This window comes from Cetorhinus maximus, chromosome 23 (genome assembly GCF_964194155.1).
Source record: "Cetorhinus maximus chromosome 23, sCetMax3.hap1.1, whole genome shotgun sequence".
NCBI classification, from domain to species: Eukaryota; Metazoa; Chordata; class Chondrichthyes; order Lamniformes; family Cetorhinidae; genus Cetorhinus; species Cetorhinus maximus.
The window spans coordinates 49,646,868-49,664,199 of NC_135901.1; the positions used below are offsets into that span (position 1 = coordinate 49,646,868).

Sequence of the window (17,332 nt, forward strand, 5' to 3'; positions counted from 1 at the left end):
GACCATTTGCCTCTCCAGTGCCTCATAGTGTCAGAGAATCAGAGCTAAGGCTACACACAGATGGAGGCCATTCAGCCTGGGTCGGAGGAACAAAGGACTCAGGGGCAGGAGTAGGCCATTGAGCTCCTTGACCCTGCTTCATCATTCATTGAGGTTACGGCTAATCTGGTTGTGGTCTCAACTCCGCCTTCCTGCCTGCCCCCCATAATCTTTGACCCCCTTGTCTATCAAAAATCTGTCTAATTCTGTCTTGTGTAAATTCAATGACCAAACCTCTGATGAAAATAATTTCACAGGCGAATGACCCTCTGAGAGGAACAAAATCTCCTTAACTCCGTCTGAAAAGGGAGATCTCTTACTCTTCTGGAAACTAATTCACCTGGTCCCACTCCCCCGCGTTTGTCCCTGGAGACCTGCATTTTCTGTCCAATTCTCTTTTGAAATCCGCGATTGAATCTGCCTCCCCCCCACACTCTCAGGTAGTGCATTCCAGATCCTAACCACTCGCTGTGTAACAGAGAAACCCCTTTAGAATTATCGGCGTTGGGACAAGCAGAATACTTGGTAACAGACAAAACACAGAAAGGCTCGAAGATAGACGGCACCGGTTGTAGGGGAGCTGGTTCCCGGGGACATGGATGTGTCTGCAATGGGTGGGATCAGACTTTTTCCATGTGTCCACAATGAATGTCCCAACCATTATTTGGGAAGAGTTAAACTGATAGGGAATAATTGTCATTGCAGTCACGGCAATCTGAAGCTTTCTCTCACTGAGCCATTGGTTTAGGATATCTTACAGAGTGCAAGCTCTTCTATCAAGTCTCTGTGGCGCAATTGGTCAGCGCGTTCGGCTGTTAACCGAAAGATTGGTGGTTCGAGACCACCCAGGGACGAAGCTGGCACTTTTTTCTCCCCATCATTACTCATTAACGCTCTGATTTGTTTCGGGGTCCTGAAACTACAAGAAAATCCATCCCACACCCCACGTTGAAAACTCGGCTGTCACCCACTGAGTTCCCACACCAAGCTCTGTTTATGGACATTCATTTCAGACATAACAAAGAATATGAACGATCGTGAACCCCTATCTAAATCAATACAGATCTATGAGGCTATTGGATTGAAACAAGCCCATCAATTAATCGCCTCTTCCTCAGCTCCTCAGTGAGTGAGACAGGAACAAGTAACAATATTCCAGCCCCGCACTCTCCAATCACCCGCTGCCAGCGGAAACATCTTCTTATTTTGCTGAATGTTATCTTCAGAAATGGTGAAGAGCGAATCTAATGTGGCTGCAAGATCCAGCATTCAGTTCATATTCAACAACAAACAGGAATGGGAGCGATACAACTTTTCCACACAGCTGGGTGATAATGTTTCCCCGAGCATCGAATGGAGTAACTTGCAGAAGCGAAATGAGCTGGGTAACCACAACGCTACAGGAACATTTCCCTGCCTGGATCCCAATGGAGCTGTCTGGAATGTTAAACGGTGACATCATGCAGCAGCACTTTGGGTCTTTGTTTTGAAGAAATGGAATTCGGCTGTTCTCATTAGGAATGCTGGAGACAGACTGATCAACAATGTCATCATCAAATGGCACAGCGCAGTAAGAGGCCCTTACACCCATTCTATTTATAAACAGCCTTTTACAAAGATCTTGCCAATTAATCCCAATTTCTTTCTCTCTTTCCATGAATCAGAATTTTTTCCCTTTCGACCATTGCCAAATTCCTTTTCAAAGAAGCAGTTTCTGTAGAATCCATGCAGTTTGCCTTAATGAACATTTCCTTTTCACAATGAAATTAAGAGTTGGAGTAGGGTTCTTTCTGCAGTTTTCGATATTAACGTAAGTTATTTATGCAATTCATTTCATGGTGAACTTACAAAAGGTGTTTATTCTGATCAGGCATGTCCTCAGTATTTTCTCAGTCATGATGACCATGAAACTATCACTGATTGCCTTACAAACCCATGCGATTCACCAGTCCTTTAGGGAATTCAATCGGTCGTCCTTACCTGGTCTGAGTTGCATGTGACACCAGACCCACAGTGATGTGGTTGATTCCTCAAGGGGAATTGGGGATGTGCAAAAATGTTGGCCAACGATGCTCATGAAAGAATGATGATCCTTGATGAAATGCGATACAAAGTAATTTTGGACCATCTCTCCCATTCCCTCGTGTTCAATCACAGTATCAGTTGTGTCTGTCTTACGATGACGCTCGTCTTTGGATCACACTGGTAGTCATCTTTCAGTCAGTAAGTAACTGAATTTGTATTTGTAAACTCATTAATTTCTGTTGTTGACGAAAGGAACTGCTAGTTTTTTTGTGCCTAGTCAGTTTCACCCCTCCTGATTTTGAGAACGCTTTTTGCGGCTTGATGAAGGGCAAATTTAATGTGGCGGTGAGATACTATATTCAGTTAATATTCAACAACAAATGTGAATTATGGAACTTTCCCTCACACTTGGATGTCTAAATTTCAATATTGTTTCTACCCATTTCCAGACAGGGGGCCTTTTGCATGTATGTGATAACCACTTGGTAACTACAGAAACAATGGGCAGAACCACAGGGACCGACTTAGGATATCAAACCGTGCAGTCTTACTGCACTTCCGAACCCTGTTTTATGGAAGTACAATTCAGCTGAAAAACATAGCCATGCGGCAGAGAAATTGATCTAACATTAGGATCATAAAATGACAGAGCACATCAGCAGGTCATTCAACACTTCACACACGTGCGAACTATCTAACTGTAATTCGTCTCTTTTTCTGTCTCTTTCTCATAACTGTGCCTTTTGGAGAAAATCATTCAAAGCCTGGTGAAGTGCCAGTGTCACATGGCTGTGAGATAATGTATTCGGCTATTGTTTAGCAAGAAACAGGAATTGTACAACTTCTCTCAATTAGATGATTCAGTTTTGATAATATTTTTGCCAGCTTTCGAACCGGTGACCTTGCGCATCTGAAGTGAATGTGATAAACACTACTTGTTTATTTGTTCATTTATGGGATGTGGACATCGCTGGCGAGGCCGCTACACCACAGAAACAATGTGCGAGAAAAAGCCAAAGGGACTTGTATGGAATGTCAAACTGTGTAGACCTGCTGCACTGCAAGATCCTCTTTTACAGGAATAGAACTGGGACGGGACATTTTGGAATGCTGCAGAGAAATTGATCTAATTGTAAACTGACACAGCTCATTAGGAGGCCATTCGACCCATCGGGTGTGTGCTTTCCTCAAAGAGCTATCCACTTAGTTCCAATACCATTCTCTTCCTTCATAACCATGCCGTTTTTTTTTTCCATTTCAAATAATTGTCCAATTCCCTTCTGAAAACTCTGTGTTCAGAAACACAATATTGAAAGAGGTGCAGGAGCTTCTGCAGTGTCCATGCTCAGTGTGTGAAAATTAACAAAGTTTCCCTGACCCAATGACATGGAGAGTTGAACTGGGGATTCACATGTTGTCTTCGAAATAAAAAGGAATATTTATTTATGCAATTGATTTCCTATTGAATATTTAAATCAAGTTTATTCTGAGCAAGCACCTCCTCATTTTTCTCAGTCGATAATGTAATTCCCCTTGTTGTACAACCTGTTCCAGAGGTTGTTATAGAAAAGAGGGAAAGGTTTGCTGCAGCTACACAAAGCCCTGGTTAGATCACACCTGGAGGACTGTGTGTAGCCCTGGGAATGGCACCTTATAAAGGATCAATATTGGTCTTGGAAACAGGGCAATGCTGATCCAGCAGAATGTCAGTTCTGGAGAGTAAGTGGACATTCTCCCCCCCCTCTGTAAATTGAGGTCAACCGAAACTGCTACCCATGTCTTCAGTCACAGCAAGTCCCATTCCCCTACCACCCTCTACCCGCTGACCTACATTGGCTCCCGGTCAAAGAATGCATTTACTTCAAAGTTTCTTCGCCTTGTGTTCAAATCCCTCCTTGTTCTCGCCCTTCCCTATCTCTGTAATCTCCTCGAACCCCACAAGCCTCTGAGATATCTGTGCTCCTCTAATTCTGGCCCCTTATACATTCCCAATCAGAATCGCTCAACCATTGGTGACCGTGGTTGCAGTTACCGAGGCCCCAAACTCTGGAATTCCCTCCCTAAACCTCTCCGCCTCGACCTCACTTTCCTCCTTTAAGACTCTTCTTAAAACCTACCTCTCCGACCAAGCTTTCGTACATCTGGCCTAACATCTCCTTCTGTGTGTCATTGTCAGACTCTGTTACATAATGATCGTAACAGGTGTATGTGAAGACCATCACCTCCAAATTCTTCTCCAAGTCACACACCATCCTGACTTGTCTGACATCCAGTACCGGATGTACAGAAATTTCCTCCATTTAAATATTGAGAAGACTGAAGCCATTGTCTTCAGTCCCCGCTACAAACTCCACTCCCTATCCATCGACTCCATCCCTCTCCTGACAACTGTCTGAGACTGAACCAGACTGTTCACAACCATGGTGAAATATTTCACCGCAAGATGAGCTTCCAACCACTTATCCACATCATCACCAAGACCGCCTATTTCCACCTCAGTAACATCGTCCGACTCCACCCCAGTCTCAGCTCATGTGCTGCGGAAACTCTCATCCATTCCTTTGTTACCTCTGGACTTAACTATCCTAACGCCCTCCCGGCCGGCCTCCCACATTCAGCCTCCCTGTAACCTTCAGGTCATCCAAAACTCTGCTGCCCGTGTGCTTACTCACACCAAGTCTTGTTCACCCATCACCCCTGTGCTCACCGACCTACAAAGGCTCCAGGATAAGAAGCAACATTTTTAATTTCTCATCCATATTTTCAAATCCCTCCAGGGTCTCACCCTCCCTATCTCTGTAATCCAGCCTCACAACCTCTGAGGTATCTCAGCTCCTCTAATTCCGGCCTCCTGAGAATTCCTGATTTTAATCGCTCCATCATTGGTGACCATTCTTTCATTTGCCTTGGCCACAAGCTCTGGAATTCCCTCCCTAAACTTCTCCACCTCACTTTCTCCCCTTTAAGATGCTCCTTAAAATCGACCCATTTGAGCAAGCTTTTGGTCACCTGCCCTAATATCTCCTTATGTGGCTCAGTGTTAAACCTTGCTTTGCAACATTTCTGTGAAATGCCTTGGAATATTGTCTTACATTGAAAGTGCGATATAAATGCAATAATTTGTCATATATCACTGTTCCTTCATCATCGCTGGGTGAATAACCTGAAACTCCTTACCTAACAGCATTTGAGGGAGCATCATCACCACATGAACTGCAGCGGTTCAAGAAGGTCAAACATCATCTTCCCCACAGGCGACTGGGGATTGGCAATATTTGCTGGTATCTGTGGAGAAAGAAACAGAGCTAACATTTCAGGCCATGCAGAATGAATTGCAGAGAATAAAAATTATACAGAATTTGATGGTCAATATAAGCTCAGAAGTGGAAGGGAAATGGACTATTGCACGAGAAAAACAATTCCTGACTGTGAAAGATGGGAATGTAAAGCTGGGAAGCCATCAGCACATGGTCAGGGTTGGGGAGCGATGGAAACTTCATTTAGACACTGTCGACAGAAGTAACAGTAAAATCCTAAATGGAACTAAAATACACCCATTATTAGAGACAGAGGAAGTTAGACAATGGCAGAGAGGTGATCAGGGAAGGCAGAGGTGAAACAGAGGAATGGATGAACATGGATTTAGATCCACAGTAAAGAAGTCACACCAGCCCCTGAGGCATGAAACCTCTTAGAGATGACAGAGCACAGCACTAAAGGTCTCGACTGTAGATGAATGGTAAAAAACATGCAGCTCTGAAATAAGTTCAGAGTTTGCAATGTTAAACTCTCCTGCTGGATCCTGCAGCTAGAATGATATCAGAAGCACTGGAGTCAGAGAAAAATCTCCCAGTTGAGGAAATACCCGGGGAGCGGGTTGATGTCACCATGTAATTGTCGATGTGTGATGATGTCACAGTGTAATTGTTGAAGTGTGACGATGTCACAGACACGGACACAGAACATCTGGATCTGTGCAAACCAGTGATCACCACACATTATGGAGGATGTGGAGGGTCCTTGAGAGGGGGCAGAGGAGATTTACCAGAATGGGTCGAGGGATGAGGAACGTTGTAAGGTTAGTTTGGAGAAACTGGGGTTGGTCTCCTTGGAAGAAAGTAGATTGAGGGAAGATTTGATAGAGGTGTACCAGTTTACAATTGGCCTACATAACGTAGTTAAAGCAAAGCTGTTCACAGTATCTGATTGTAAAAGGATTACAGTACTACAGATTTAAGAGATTACAGATTTAAGATTTGGGCAAGATCTACAGGGAGCATGTGAGGAAAAATGTTTACACAGTGAGTGGCAATGACCTGGAACTCAATGCTTATCCTGAGAGGCCGATAACATCAAGTTCCAATGAATCAAGTAATTCTGTCAGATTTTAATGTGATGTTTGGTTTCTGTTTCCAATCTGCAAACCCTTCCCATTTATTATACCAGGATGTTGCCTGGGATGAAACATTTAAGTTGTGAAGAGAGGTTGGATAGACTTGGGTTGTTTTTGTTGGAGCAGAGAAGACTGAGTGGCGACCTGATCGAGGTGAACAAGATTATGAAGGGCATGGACAGGGTGGATAGGGAGCAGCTGTTCCCCTTAGTTGAAGGGTCAATCACCAGGGGACATAAATTCAAAGTGAGGGGCAGGAGGTTTAGGGGGGATGTGAGGAAAAACTTTTTTACCCAGAGGGTGGTGACGGTCTGGAATGAGCTGCCTGCGAGGGTGGTGGAGGCGGGTTGCCTCACATCCTTTAAAAAGTACCTGGATGAGCAGTTGGCACGTCAGAACATTCAAGGCTATGGGCCAAGTGCTGGTAAATGCGATTAGGTAGGTAGGTCAGGAGCTTCTCACGTGTCGGTACAGACTCGATGGGCCGAATGGCCTCTTCAGCACTGTGATTCAGTGATTCTGTGAAAAAGGAGTTTTCAAAATCCATCCCTGTCAGTCCAGGGCAGAAATGCACAACATTCTCTCCTCCTGCTACCTAGACCAGGATGACCGCGCATGCGCCCTGCTGCACATTTCCCCCTAAAAGATGGCGGCCGTTACCTCGGGCCTGGCGAAGGGAGAAATCCAGAGTTTTCCGGGCCGTTCTCTGCAAACACAAGACCGGTACCTTATTATTTGGGGTCTGCGGCCTGCACTGTGTCTTTATGAAGCCTCTCTGCCCACTCCGTTGGCTCCATTCCTCCTCACACACCCACTAACTCTGTTAGTTTGCGCCACTCGACATTCTCTCACCCTCTCTGAGCAGCTGCAGTCACAAACCAGCACTGCGCATGCTCCTGAAACTGACCGCATTGCGCACGCTCCAAGCACATACAACAATGCGCATGTGCGAGGAACTGTTGTAGTGAGAATAGGGCGCATTCTGTCCCGCAACGAATGCTGGGTGACCGCTCCGCCATTGAAGGGCGAAAATGTAGGATAGAAACCTATGTCCTGTAATCAGATACGATGGGTGCCATTGGGGCAAGGCATAAAATTGTTGAATCAATTGATACAGCGACCAAATTGCTCTGGGCTCCACCATAATTCTCTCCTGGGTGTAATGAACAGTAGAACAAGCCCCTAAAGTTAGATCTGAACTCAGCGGAATCTTAGCAGATGGGATGAGTTGGTGGCTTTTAAACCCTCTGTTGCCAGTAGCAATCCTCTGATTGTGGATCAAATCCTTTGAACCTTTAAAGATGGAGTGTTAACATGTGGGCAAACTGAATAAAGCCCTTTGCACACGTGAAGTATCTGAATGGCCTCGCACCGGTGTAATGGAGCTATTAATGTACATAATATTTTGGAAAATACTTTTCTTTTAAAATAGAGGTTTCGTCTGTGGGTGTGTCTTATTTGGATTAAGGCCAGCTAGCCTGGGTGCTTTGATGTGTGCTAGTTTTGAGATATAAGAGGAATTATGTGCATTTGCATTTTTTAATAGAGCATTCAAGAAGTAGAGTGAAAACGGACACCTACCTAGCAGCTACCAAGTAATATATTTATATTATTAACAAAATTGGTATTACAAAAGGGCTTTCATTGTTAAAAGGTGTTCAAAGAGGCTGGTGGGAAAATGCAAATTTGCATTCAATCAGTGATAGTAGGTATAACAAGATAACCATTTTGAGTGTGCTTAACAGAGGCAACTGAGATCAAAAGGCAGCTGCAAGCCTCAAATTGACTCCGCAAGGAACAAATGAAAAGAACCTCATTTTGAATTTGTACGGTGAAAATGCTATGCCTGGTGTCTGGTTAAGTCTAAAGGTTGCTGTTGCCTTAATGGAGATTAGTTTGGGAATTTTTAAAAAGTTCTGAGAGTAATAATTTGGAGCCATGTGTATATATATTTTAATCTGTGTAAATTAATAAAATGTTTCATTTTATTTAATGTAAAACTTCGAGAGCTGGTGGTCTGATTCCTGAATTTAGGGTCGCATCTCAAACATAGCACTTAAAATTATAGGTTGTGACAGTTGCTTAAAGTTTCCCTCTGGGAATAAATACCTCCACTTTACCAACTGCATCAGTTATAACACCGGCGAGACTGTTTTGCTGTGTCAGTAATTGGGATGATAGGGCGAATCCCTTTCCATTTCCACCTGGTGAACAATCTGTTTACAGTGTGAGCTTACCTGCACGTTTTCAGCTCAGACATGGATCTCGAAATCTACTGGTAATGGGTTCCACACCCTTAACACTACATAAGAACAAGGAGCAGGAGTAGGCCATTCGGCCCCTCAAGCCTGCTCCGTCGTTTAAAAAGATCATGGCTGACCTGACAGTAACCTGAAACCTGTACCCCATCTACCCCCGATAACCTATCAACCCCTTGCTTACCAAGAATATATCCATCTCTGCCTTTAAAATATTCAATTACTCTGCTTCCATAGTCTTTTCAGGAAGAGAGTTCCAAAGAATCATGACTCTGAGAGGAAAAAAACTTTGCCTCTCTGTTTTAAATGGGTGACCGCTTATTTTTAAACAGTGACCCCTAGTTCCAGATTCTCCCACAAGACGTAACATCCTCTCAACCTCCGCACTGCCAGGTCCCCTCAGAATCTTACATGTTTCATAATCAGGTAAAGAAAAGTAACATATTGCAGATGTTGGTCATCTGAAATAAAAACAGAAAATACTGGAATTCTCAGCAGACCTGGTAGCCTCTGTGGAGAGATAAACATAGTTTTCATTTCAGGTCTGTAATCTTTCATCGGAACTGCATTACATCTTAACTATAAATTATGCCTCTCGAATCAAAGATGCTGCCAGATGTGGTCAGGGAAACTCAAGGCGAAAATGAAAATCCGCTTTGAGGAATGGAATCAGTGAATGAAGGGTGAACAATCCTACTGACCAGAGACAGTCAAGGTACCTTTCCCTTCTTTAAGGCGATGGAACACTGACTCTGATGATATCAGTGAAATTAACTCATTTGACATTGAAAGGATTCTCGTTACTGCACATCAGGAATTCAAATCTAATATCGGCTTCGGGACAATCAGAATACTTGGTAACAGACAAGACACCGAGAGGCTTGAAGGGAGATGGCACCGGTTGTAGGAGAGCTGGTTCCCGGTGATATGGATGTGTCTGCAGTGGGTGGGATCAGACTATTTCCATGTGTTCACAATGAATGACCCAACTTTTATTTTGGAAGCGCAAGACGGATAGAGAGCGATAGTCATCTGGGTAGTGGCAATCTGAAGATTTGACTCACTGACACCCTGGTTAGGATACCTTGTAGACTGAACTTGTATAAGTCTCTGAGGCACAATTGGTCAGTGTGTTTTCTTGTTAACTGAAAGGTTGTTGATTCAAGACCATCCAGGAGTGAAGACTTTACTGTTTTCCCCCCATCAGCATTCTTTGTCACGCAGTTCAGGGTTGTCATTGGGTACGTGGGCTACAAGATAATATCCCCAAAACGGTTCCAGATCTACTGTTGTCCAGTGAGCTCCCGCACAAACAGCTTTTGGAAAATTATTATATTTTGTCAAATATAGTGAGAAAAGATTTGTACGAACTATGTACCTTCATCTAACCCAGTAGAAAAGTAAGAAATTATTGGTTTCAGACAAACCCATCAACGATTCCCTCATCCTCAGCTCCACCATGGGTGAGACAGGGAAAAGCAGCAATATTCCGGCCCCGCACTCTCCAATCACCCGCTGCCAGCAGAAAGCGGCGACTGCAGCTTCAATCAGCGGGTTACTGCCCATCCCTGGGACGCGAGATACTCCAACCCGGGCCAAACCTCCCAATACACCGAGCACAGGCTCAGGAAAACGCAGGTAAATTATATCCCGGTCACTGAACCTCCGAGCAGCATTTACAGAATTCCCGAGTGAATGAAGCACAAATAAAAATCGCACCACCTTTCCAAGTCTTTTCACTGTAAAATTCCTTCATTGTTTTGAAAATCTGACTGTTGAATATCTGAAAATGAGCACCATGGGATTTGTGTTACTGAGTTACTTGTTTTCCATTGTTTGTCCGTCAGGTTTGCAATTCAATTTGTGTGAATGTTGAAGATAATCTGATTTCAAAATGAGTTCATAAAGCAGATAAATATTAAATCCAGGAACAAATCCTGAGGAAAATGGATCACAATGTTTGGAAGGTGATGCAGCTAAGAAGTGGAAGATGTGAATGATGTTATTAATGATTGAGAGGAATGCATTGCAACCTTGGGGCTTTTGTAGGGTGATTACCTTACACACTTTGATATTCGGAACAAGCTGAGGTATCAGGTTGAAAGCAACAAGTGTCTCCATGTGTGTTGGGATATGAAGCGGACCTTGATCACTTGCCCAGCTAGCGCAGTCGGTAGAACACGTGACTCTTAATCTCAGGGTCATTGGTTTGAGCCCTACGCTGGGCGCTGTGGGACTTTTAAAATCTTGCTTCTTTCAACTAATCGCTGCAAGGCAGGCATTCACCATTGAAAGCAACTGGCAGACATCAAATTCAAAACACTTTCATGTCGCATCTCTTTCTGCTTCTGTCCCTGTCTCGTGTCCAGCTCCCAGGTCAATTAGCTGCTGGATGCAGGCAGAGTCAATTCGTGGGAAAATAAGATGCAAGGCGTTAAGTTTGCAGACAATCTTGCAGGGTAAAGAGACACCAGGATCTCATCTTCCTGATCCTCCCAGATTCTGATTACAGGAATGTCCACAGTGCCTATTATCCACAGTCACACTTTCCTTCTAGTCTGCTTGTACGTTGTACGAGCACATTCTAGTACGTTGTTCAGCTTTGAAATTGTTCATATTTTCACACCGGATTTCAATGTGAAGAAAGCAGAGCTGTGATAAGCTTATATTGTTCAGCAGATGCACTGCAAGAAGGTACATAACAGGCTGATGGTAACAGTGCTCTTTGGACGTGGTGAGCTCCAGTGAATAATTGGCACCATTCATGTGTCTCTCAATTAGTCTCGTGACAAACCTGGTACTAGAAATGACAAGAAAATTCGCTGAATTTTCTCCGTGTTTTGGTTTGTTAAGAGCCGAATACAAGTAAGAAAGTACATCTCGCTCGAGTGGGTTAATGAATGGCAGAATGACCCGTGTTGTTGGGAAAAATAAAATTATAAAAAGTTAGAGCAAAGAAAGAGGCCATTCTTGCTGCTTTCAAAGAGCAGGGTGATTGATCAGGAGTGATAGTTGTGACGGTACAATCAGTAGGGAGCAACATTTGTCCTTCTCCCACCCATATTTTGCCTCGCACCAACATCTCTGGTCAGTGCTTTACAACCAGCCCTACACTTCAGCCTTTCCCTCACTCCGCCTTTGTGTTCTCCACTTGTTCCAAGTGTGATTTTTCCAGCTCCGAGGCGATACTCTCACTCTTGTGCTTCTGGCAGAGCTGCTAAATATTTTCAATCAATAAATTATCAATACTTGCTTAAACAATTTCTCGAAATCCACAAACTTTCATTCTTTGACCAGGAATCGAACCCAGGCCGCAGCAGTGAAAGCGCTAAATTCTAACCACTAGACCACCAGGGAAGCGACCAAATTTTTTCCCGAGCTGGCTAATCTATGCTGCTTTTGCATCTTTTTGTTCCATCTCAAATCTCTTAAACCACAAAACTGCCTGTTTAGGTTCAATACAAACGACTTCTTCAGCCAATGAAAATAACGGTATCTGTGAGCAGGAACATGAAATTGACAGTGAGGTGAAATAGTCCCACAAGCTGCTCATGTGTAACTTTCAATTTCCAAAACCCTCCACCCTATTCGCTGTTGGTCCAATGGATGCGCCGATTCCTGGTCAGTTGTCATCAGGGAAACTACCAATAAACTGGACATTTGGCTTTTTTTTTCATTCCCGATCTCTTCACCAGAGAAAACTTTCTCCAACTAAATGTCTTGTTAAACTTGAACACAAGTGACTTCTTCACTAATGAGAAGCACCATTGCTGTTAGCTGGAACATGAAGTCGATACTTTCCTACTTTAAGACAGTTCTTAAAGTCTCCCCCTTTGACCGAGCTTTTAGTCATCTGACTGAATATGTGGCTCAGTGTCACACTTTGTTATATAATCCTCCTGGGGAGCGCCTTGTGACGTTTCATTTGGTTAAAGGCGCTTTATAAATATAAGTTGTTGTTGTAGGATATACATAGAAAGGGCCAATCTCTTATTATATCTTTCATGCTGATATTTTTCTTTGTTTTATCCATTCTCGGGGTGTGGGCATCGCTGGCTAGGCTAGCATTTATTGCCCATCCCTAGTTGTCCTTGAGAAGGTAGTGGTGAACTGCTTTCTTAAACCGCTGCAGTCTGTGTAGTGTAGGTACACCCACAGTGCTGTTAGAAAAGGAGTTCCAGGATTTTGACCCAGCGACAGTGAAGGAATGGCAATATATTTGCAAGTCAGGATGGTGAGTGACTTGCAGGAGAACTTCAAGGCGGTGGCGTTCCCATCTACCTGCTGCCCCTGTCCTTATAGATGGTTAGGGTCGTGGGTTTGGAAGGTGCTGCCTAAGGAGCCTTGGTGAATTCCTGCAGTGCATCTACGACACTGCTACGGTGCGTCGGTGGTGGAGGGAGTGAATGTTTGTGGATGCGGTGCCAATTAATTGGGCTGCTTTGTCCTGGATGGTGTCAAGCTCCTTGAGTGTTTTGGATGCTGCACTCAGCAAGGCAAGTGGAGAGTATTCCATCATACTCTGACTTGTGCCTTGTAGATGGCTTTGGGAGAGTCAGGAGATGAGTTACGCATCGCATGATTCCTAGCCTCTGACCTGTTCTAGTAGCCACAGTATTTATATGGCTAGTCCAGTTCAGTTTCTGGTCAATGGTAACAACGAGGATATTGACACTGGGGGATTCAGTGATGGTAATGCCTTGAACATCAAGGGGCGATGAATGGATTCTCTCTTGATGGAGATGGTCATTGCCTGATACTTGTGTGGCACGAATGTTATCTGCCTCTTGTCATCCCAAGCCTGGATACTATCCAGGCCTTGCTGCATTTGGACATAGACTGCTTCAGTATCTGAGGACTCGCGAATGGTGCTAAACATTGTGCAATCATCAGCGAACATCCCCACTCCTGACCTTATGATGGGCGGAAAATCATTGATGGAGTAGCTAAAGATGGTTGGGCTGAGGACACTACCCTGAGGAACTCCTGCAGTGATGTCCTGGAGCTGAGATGACTGACCTCGAACAAGCACAACCATCTTCCTTTGTGCTCGGCATGACTCCAACCAATGGAGAGCATTCCCCCCTGATTCCCATTGACTCCGGTTTTGCTAGGGCTCCTTGATGCCACACTCGGTCAAATGTTGCATTGATGTCAAGGGCAGTCACTCTCACCGCACCTCTGGAGTTCAGCTCTTTTGTCCATGTTTGAACTAAGGCTGTGATGAGATCAGGAACTGAGTGGCCCTGGCGGAACCCAAACCGGGCATCAGTGAGCAGGTTATTGCTAAGTAAGTGCTTGATAGCATTGTCAGTGACCCGTTCCATTACTTTACTGATGGCAGAGAGTAGACTGATGGGGCAGTAATTGGCTGAGTTAGATTTGTCCTGCTTTTTGTGTAAAGGACATACCTGGGCAATTTTCCACATAGCCGGATGCCAGTGTCATAGCTGTACTGGAACAGCTTGTCTAAGGGCCCGGTATGTTCTGGAGAACAAGTTTTCAGAAGTTTCCAGAATATTGTCAGGGTCCATAGCCTTTGAAGTACCCAGTGCCTTCAGTCGCTTCTTTATATCATGTGGGGTGAATCGAATTGGCTGAAGACTGGCATCTGTGATGCTGGGGACCTCTGGGGGATGCCGAGATGGACCACCCACTTGGCACTTCTGGCTGAAGTTTGTAGCAAATGCCTTATCTTTTCCACTGATGTACTGTGCTTCCCCATCATTGAGTTTGGGGATATTTGTGGAACCTCCATCTCCAGTGAGTCGTTTAATTGTCCACCACCATTCTCGACTGAATGTCACAGGACTGCAGAGCTTAGATCCGATTCATTGGTTGTGGGATCACTTAGCCCTGTCCATCATTTGCTGCTTATGCTGTTTGGCATGCAAGTAGCCTTTTGTTGTATCTTCACCAGGTTGACACCCAATGTTTATGTATGCCTGGTGCTGCTCCTGACATGCCCTCCTGCACTCTTCACTGAATCAGGGTTGATCCCCTGGCTTGCTGGGGATGGTACAGTGGGGGATATGCAGGGCCGTGAGGTTACAGATTATGTTGAAGTACAATGCTGCTGTTACCGATGGCCCACAGTGTCTCATGGATGCCCAGTCTAGATCTATTCGAAATCTATCCCATTTAGCATGGTGGTAGTGCCACACAACACGATGGAGGACATTGTTAATGTGTAGACGGGACTTCGCCCCCGCAATGACTGTGCAGCAGTCACCTCTGTCAATACTGTTATGGACAGATGCATCTGAGGCAGGCAGGTTGATGAGGATGAGGTCAAGTATGTTTTTCTCTCACCACTTGCTGTAGACCCAGTCTAGCAGCTGTGTTATTTAGGACTAAGCCAGCTAGGTCAGTAGTTGCTCTACCGAACCATGCTTGGCGATGGACATTGAAGTCTCACACCCAGAATACATTTTTTGCCCTTGCCACCTCCAAGTGGTGTTCAACATGGAGGAGCACTGACCAAACTTCCGATTCCCCCCCGCCCCCGACCCCCATCAACACTCTCATTGTCATACGGATCCGGGTTGTCAATGGCGGCAGGAAAGTTTTCCACAAATGTTGCCAGAGCTAATGTTCTGCAGTGAGTTTCCAACCAGAGAATCTTCCGCGTGTAAAGGAAATGTGATAACTACTTGGCTACGAAAGCAACATGCAGCTCCTTGCAGAATATCAAACTGTGCTGTCTGATTGCACTGCAGGACCTTGTTTTGTGGAAGTACAATTTGGCGGAAAATCTTAGCCATGCGGCAGAGAAATTGATCTAACATTAGAATCATCAGGTGACAGAGCACATCAGCAGCTCATTCAACACCTCACACATGTGCGAACAACCTTACAGCAAATCCGCCCCCATCTTTCCCTCTAATTTCCGAGCCATGCATTTTTCAGAAGATCATTCAAAACCTGGAGAAGTATAAATGTCACTTTGTTTTGAGATGATGTATCCAGTTACTATTTAACAACAAACGGGAACGATGCAACCTTTCCTTACACTTAATTCTGTTAATGCTTCTACTCCTTTCGAGAGGGGAACTTTCCGTGTGTGAGAGACCATGATCCCTATTACCCTACACAAACCCTGCAATGTAGCGGGGAAACTTTCCGTGTGTGAGAGACCGTGATCCCTATTACGCTACACAAACCCTGCAATGTAAAGAGCCCAATTTCACACACAGAAGACAGAGAGTTGGGAATTTTCAGGTTGGAAAGTCGTAACTAGCGGAGTGCCACAAGGATCAATCCGAGGGCCTCAATTATTTACTATCTATATAATAACTTGGAGGAGGGGGCAGAGTGTAATGTATCCAAATTTTCTGACAATACAAAAATAGGTGGGAGTGCATTTTGTGATGAGGACATAAGGAATCTGCAAGGGGGTATAGGTTGGTTGAATGAGTGGGCAAAAAACTTGTCAGATGGAGTTGAATGTAGGAAAGTGTGAGGTCATGCGCTTTGGACGGAAGAATCAAAAGGCAGACTATTATTTAAATGGAGAGAGACTCCAAAAAAGTGCAGCATAGAGGGATCTGGGTATTCTTGTGCATTAAACACAATAGGTTAGCATGCAGGTGCAGCAAGTAATTAAGAAGGTAAGTGGAATTTTGGCCTGTGCTAGTGGATGGAGTTTAAAAATAGGGGAGTCTTGTTACAACAGTGCAGGGTGTTGGTGAGGCCGCATCTGGAGTACTGTGTGCAATTTTGGCCCCGGTATTTAAGAAAGGATATACTGGCATTGGAGGCAGTTCAAAATAGATTCAGCAGGCTCATTTTTGGGATGAAGAACAGCGAAACAGGTTAAGTCTTTATTCATTAGAGTTTAGAAGAATGAGGGGTGATCTTACTGAAGCCTACAAGATTCTGAGGAGGCTTGACAGGTTAATGTAGAGAAGGCATTTCCACTAGTGGCGAATCTCGAACTAGGGAACATAGTTACAGAATAAGGGAGCACTCATTTTAAAACGGAGATGCGAAGGAATTTCTTCTCTCAGAGGGTAGTAAATGTCTGAAATTCTCCACCCCAGAGAGTTGTGGAGGCTAGATCACTGAAAGTATTTAAAGAGGAGGTACATAGATTTTTGAAATATCGGGGAGTTCAGGCCTATGAGGAGCTGGCACGAAAGAAGAGTTGAGGCCTGGGCAGATCATCCATCATCTTATTGAAAGGCTTGAGGGGCCGAGTGGTCGACTCCTGCTCCTTCTTCTCATGTTCTTATGTTCGTTTGATACGTGTCTCTGGTGAAAGGGGTCGGAAATAAAAATAAAAGGCACAGCTAACATAGATAAGCCAGGTTGTAAAAATTTGCTGGAGTTTCCCTGGTGGTCTAGTGGTCAGGATTCGGCGCTTTCACCACCGCAGCCCGGGTTCAATTCCCCGTCCGGGAATGATAATTCGTTGACCTCATGCAAACTATGAAAATCAGTTTGGATAATTCCATTAGAGAAATGCAGATCACCTTTGCTGGAATCAGTGGCTTGGGAGCTTGAATTTTGCATCAGAGTTGGAAATGTCAACTGGTCACAACCGGTAAGGAAAAAACACGGAGGTGAAGATAGGGAATGAGAGAAGGGCTGTGATCGGCTGCAAAGCGCTGACAAT

General features: G+C 44.5%; 1 long non-coding RNA gene, 1 other non-coding gene and 1 pseudogene across 4 annotated transcripts in view; 1 reads left to right on the forward strand and 2 right to left on the reverse strand.

The window, feature by feature from the left end:
- Positions 1 to 17,332, reverse strand: part of LOC144698296 (uncharacterized) — an 869,665-nt gene that overhangs the window by 534,097 nt on the left and 318,236 nt on the right. The window lies entirely within an intron of this gene.
- The window catches only part of LOC144698261 (uncharacterized), a 79,154-nt pseudogene that overhangs the window by 14,700 nt on the left and 47,122 nt on the right, over positions 1 to 17,332 (reverse strand). The window lies entirely within an intron of this gene.
- trnan-guu (transfer RNA asparagine (anticodon GUU)) lies at positions 820 to 893 on the forward strand. The gene has a single exon. It is a non-coding gene; the product is annotated as a tRNA-Asn (tRNA).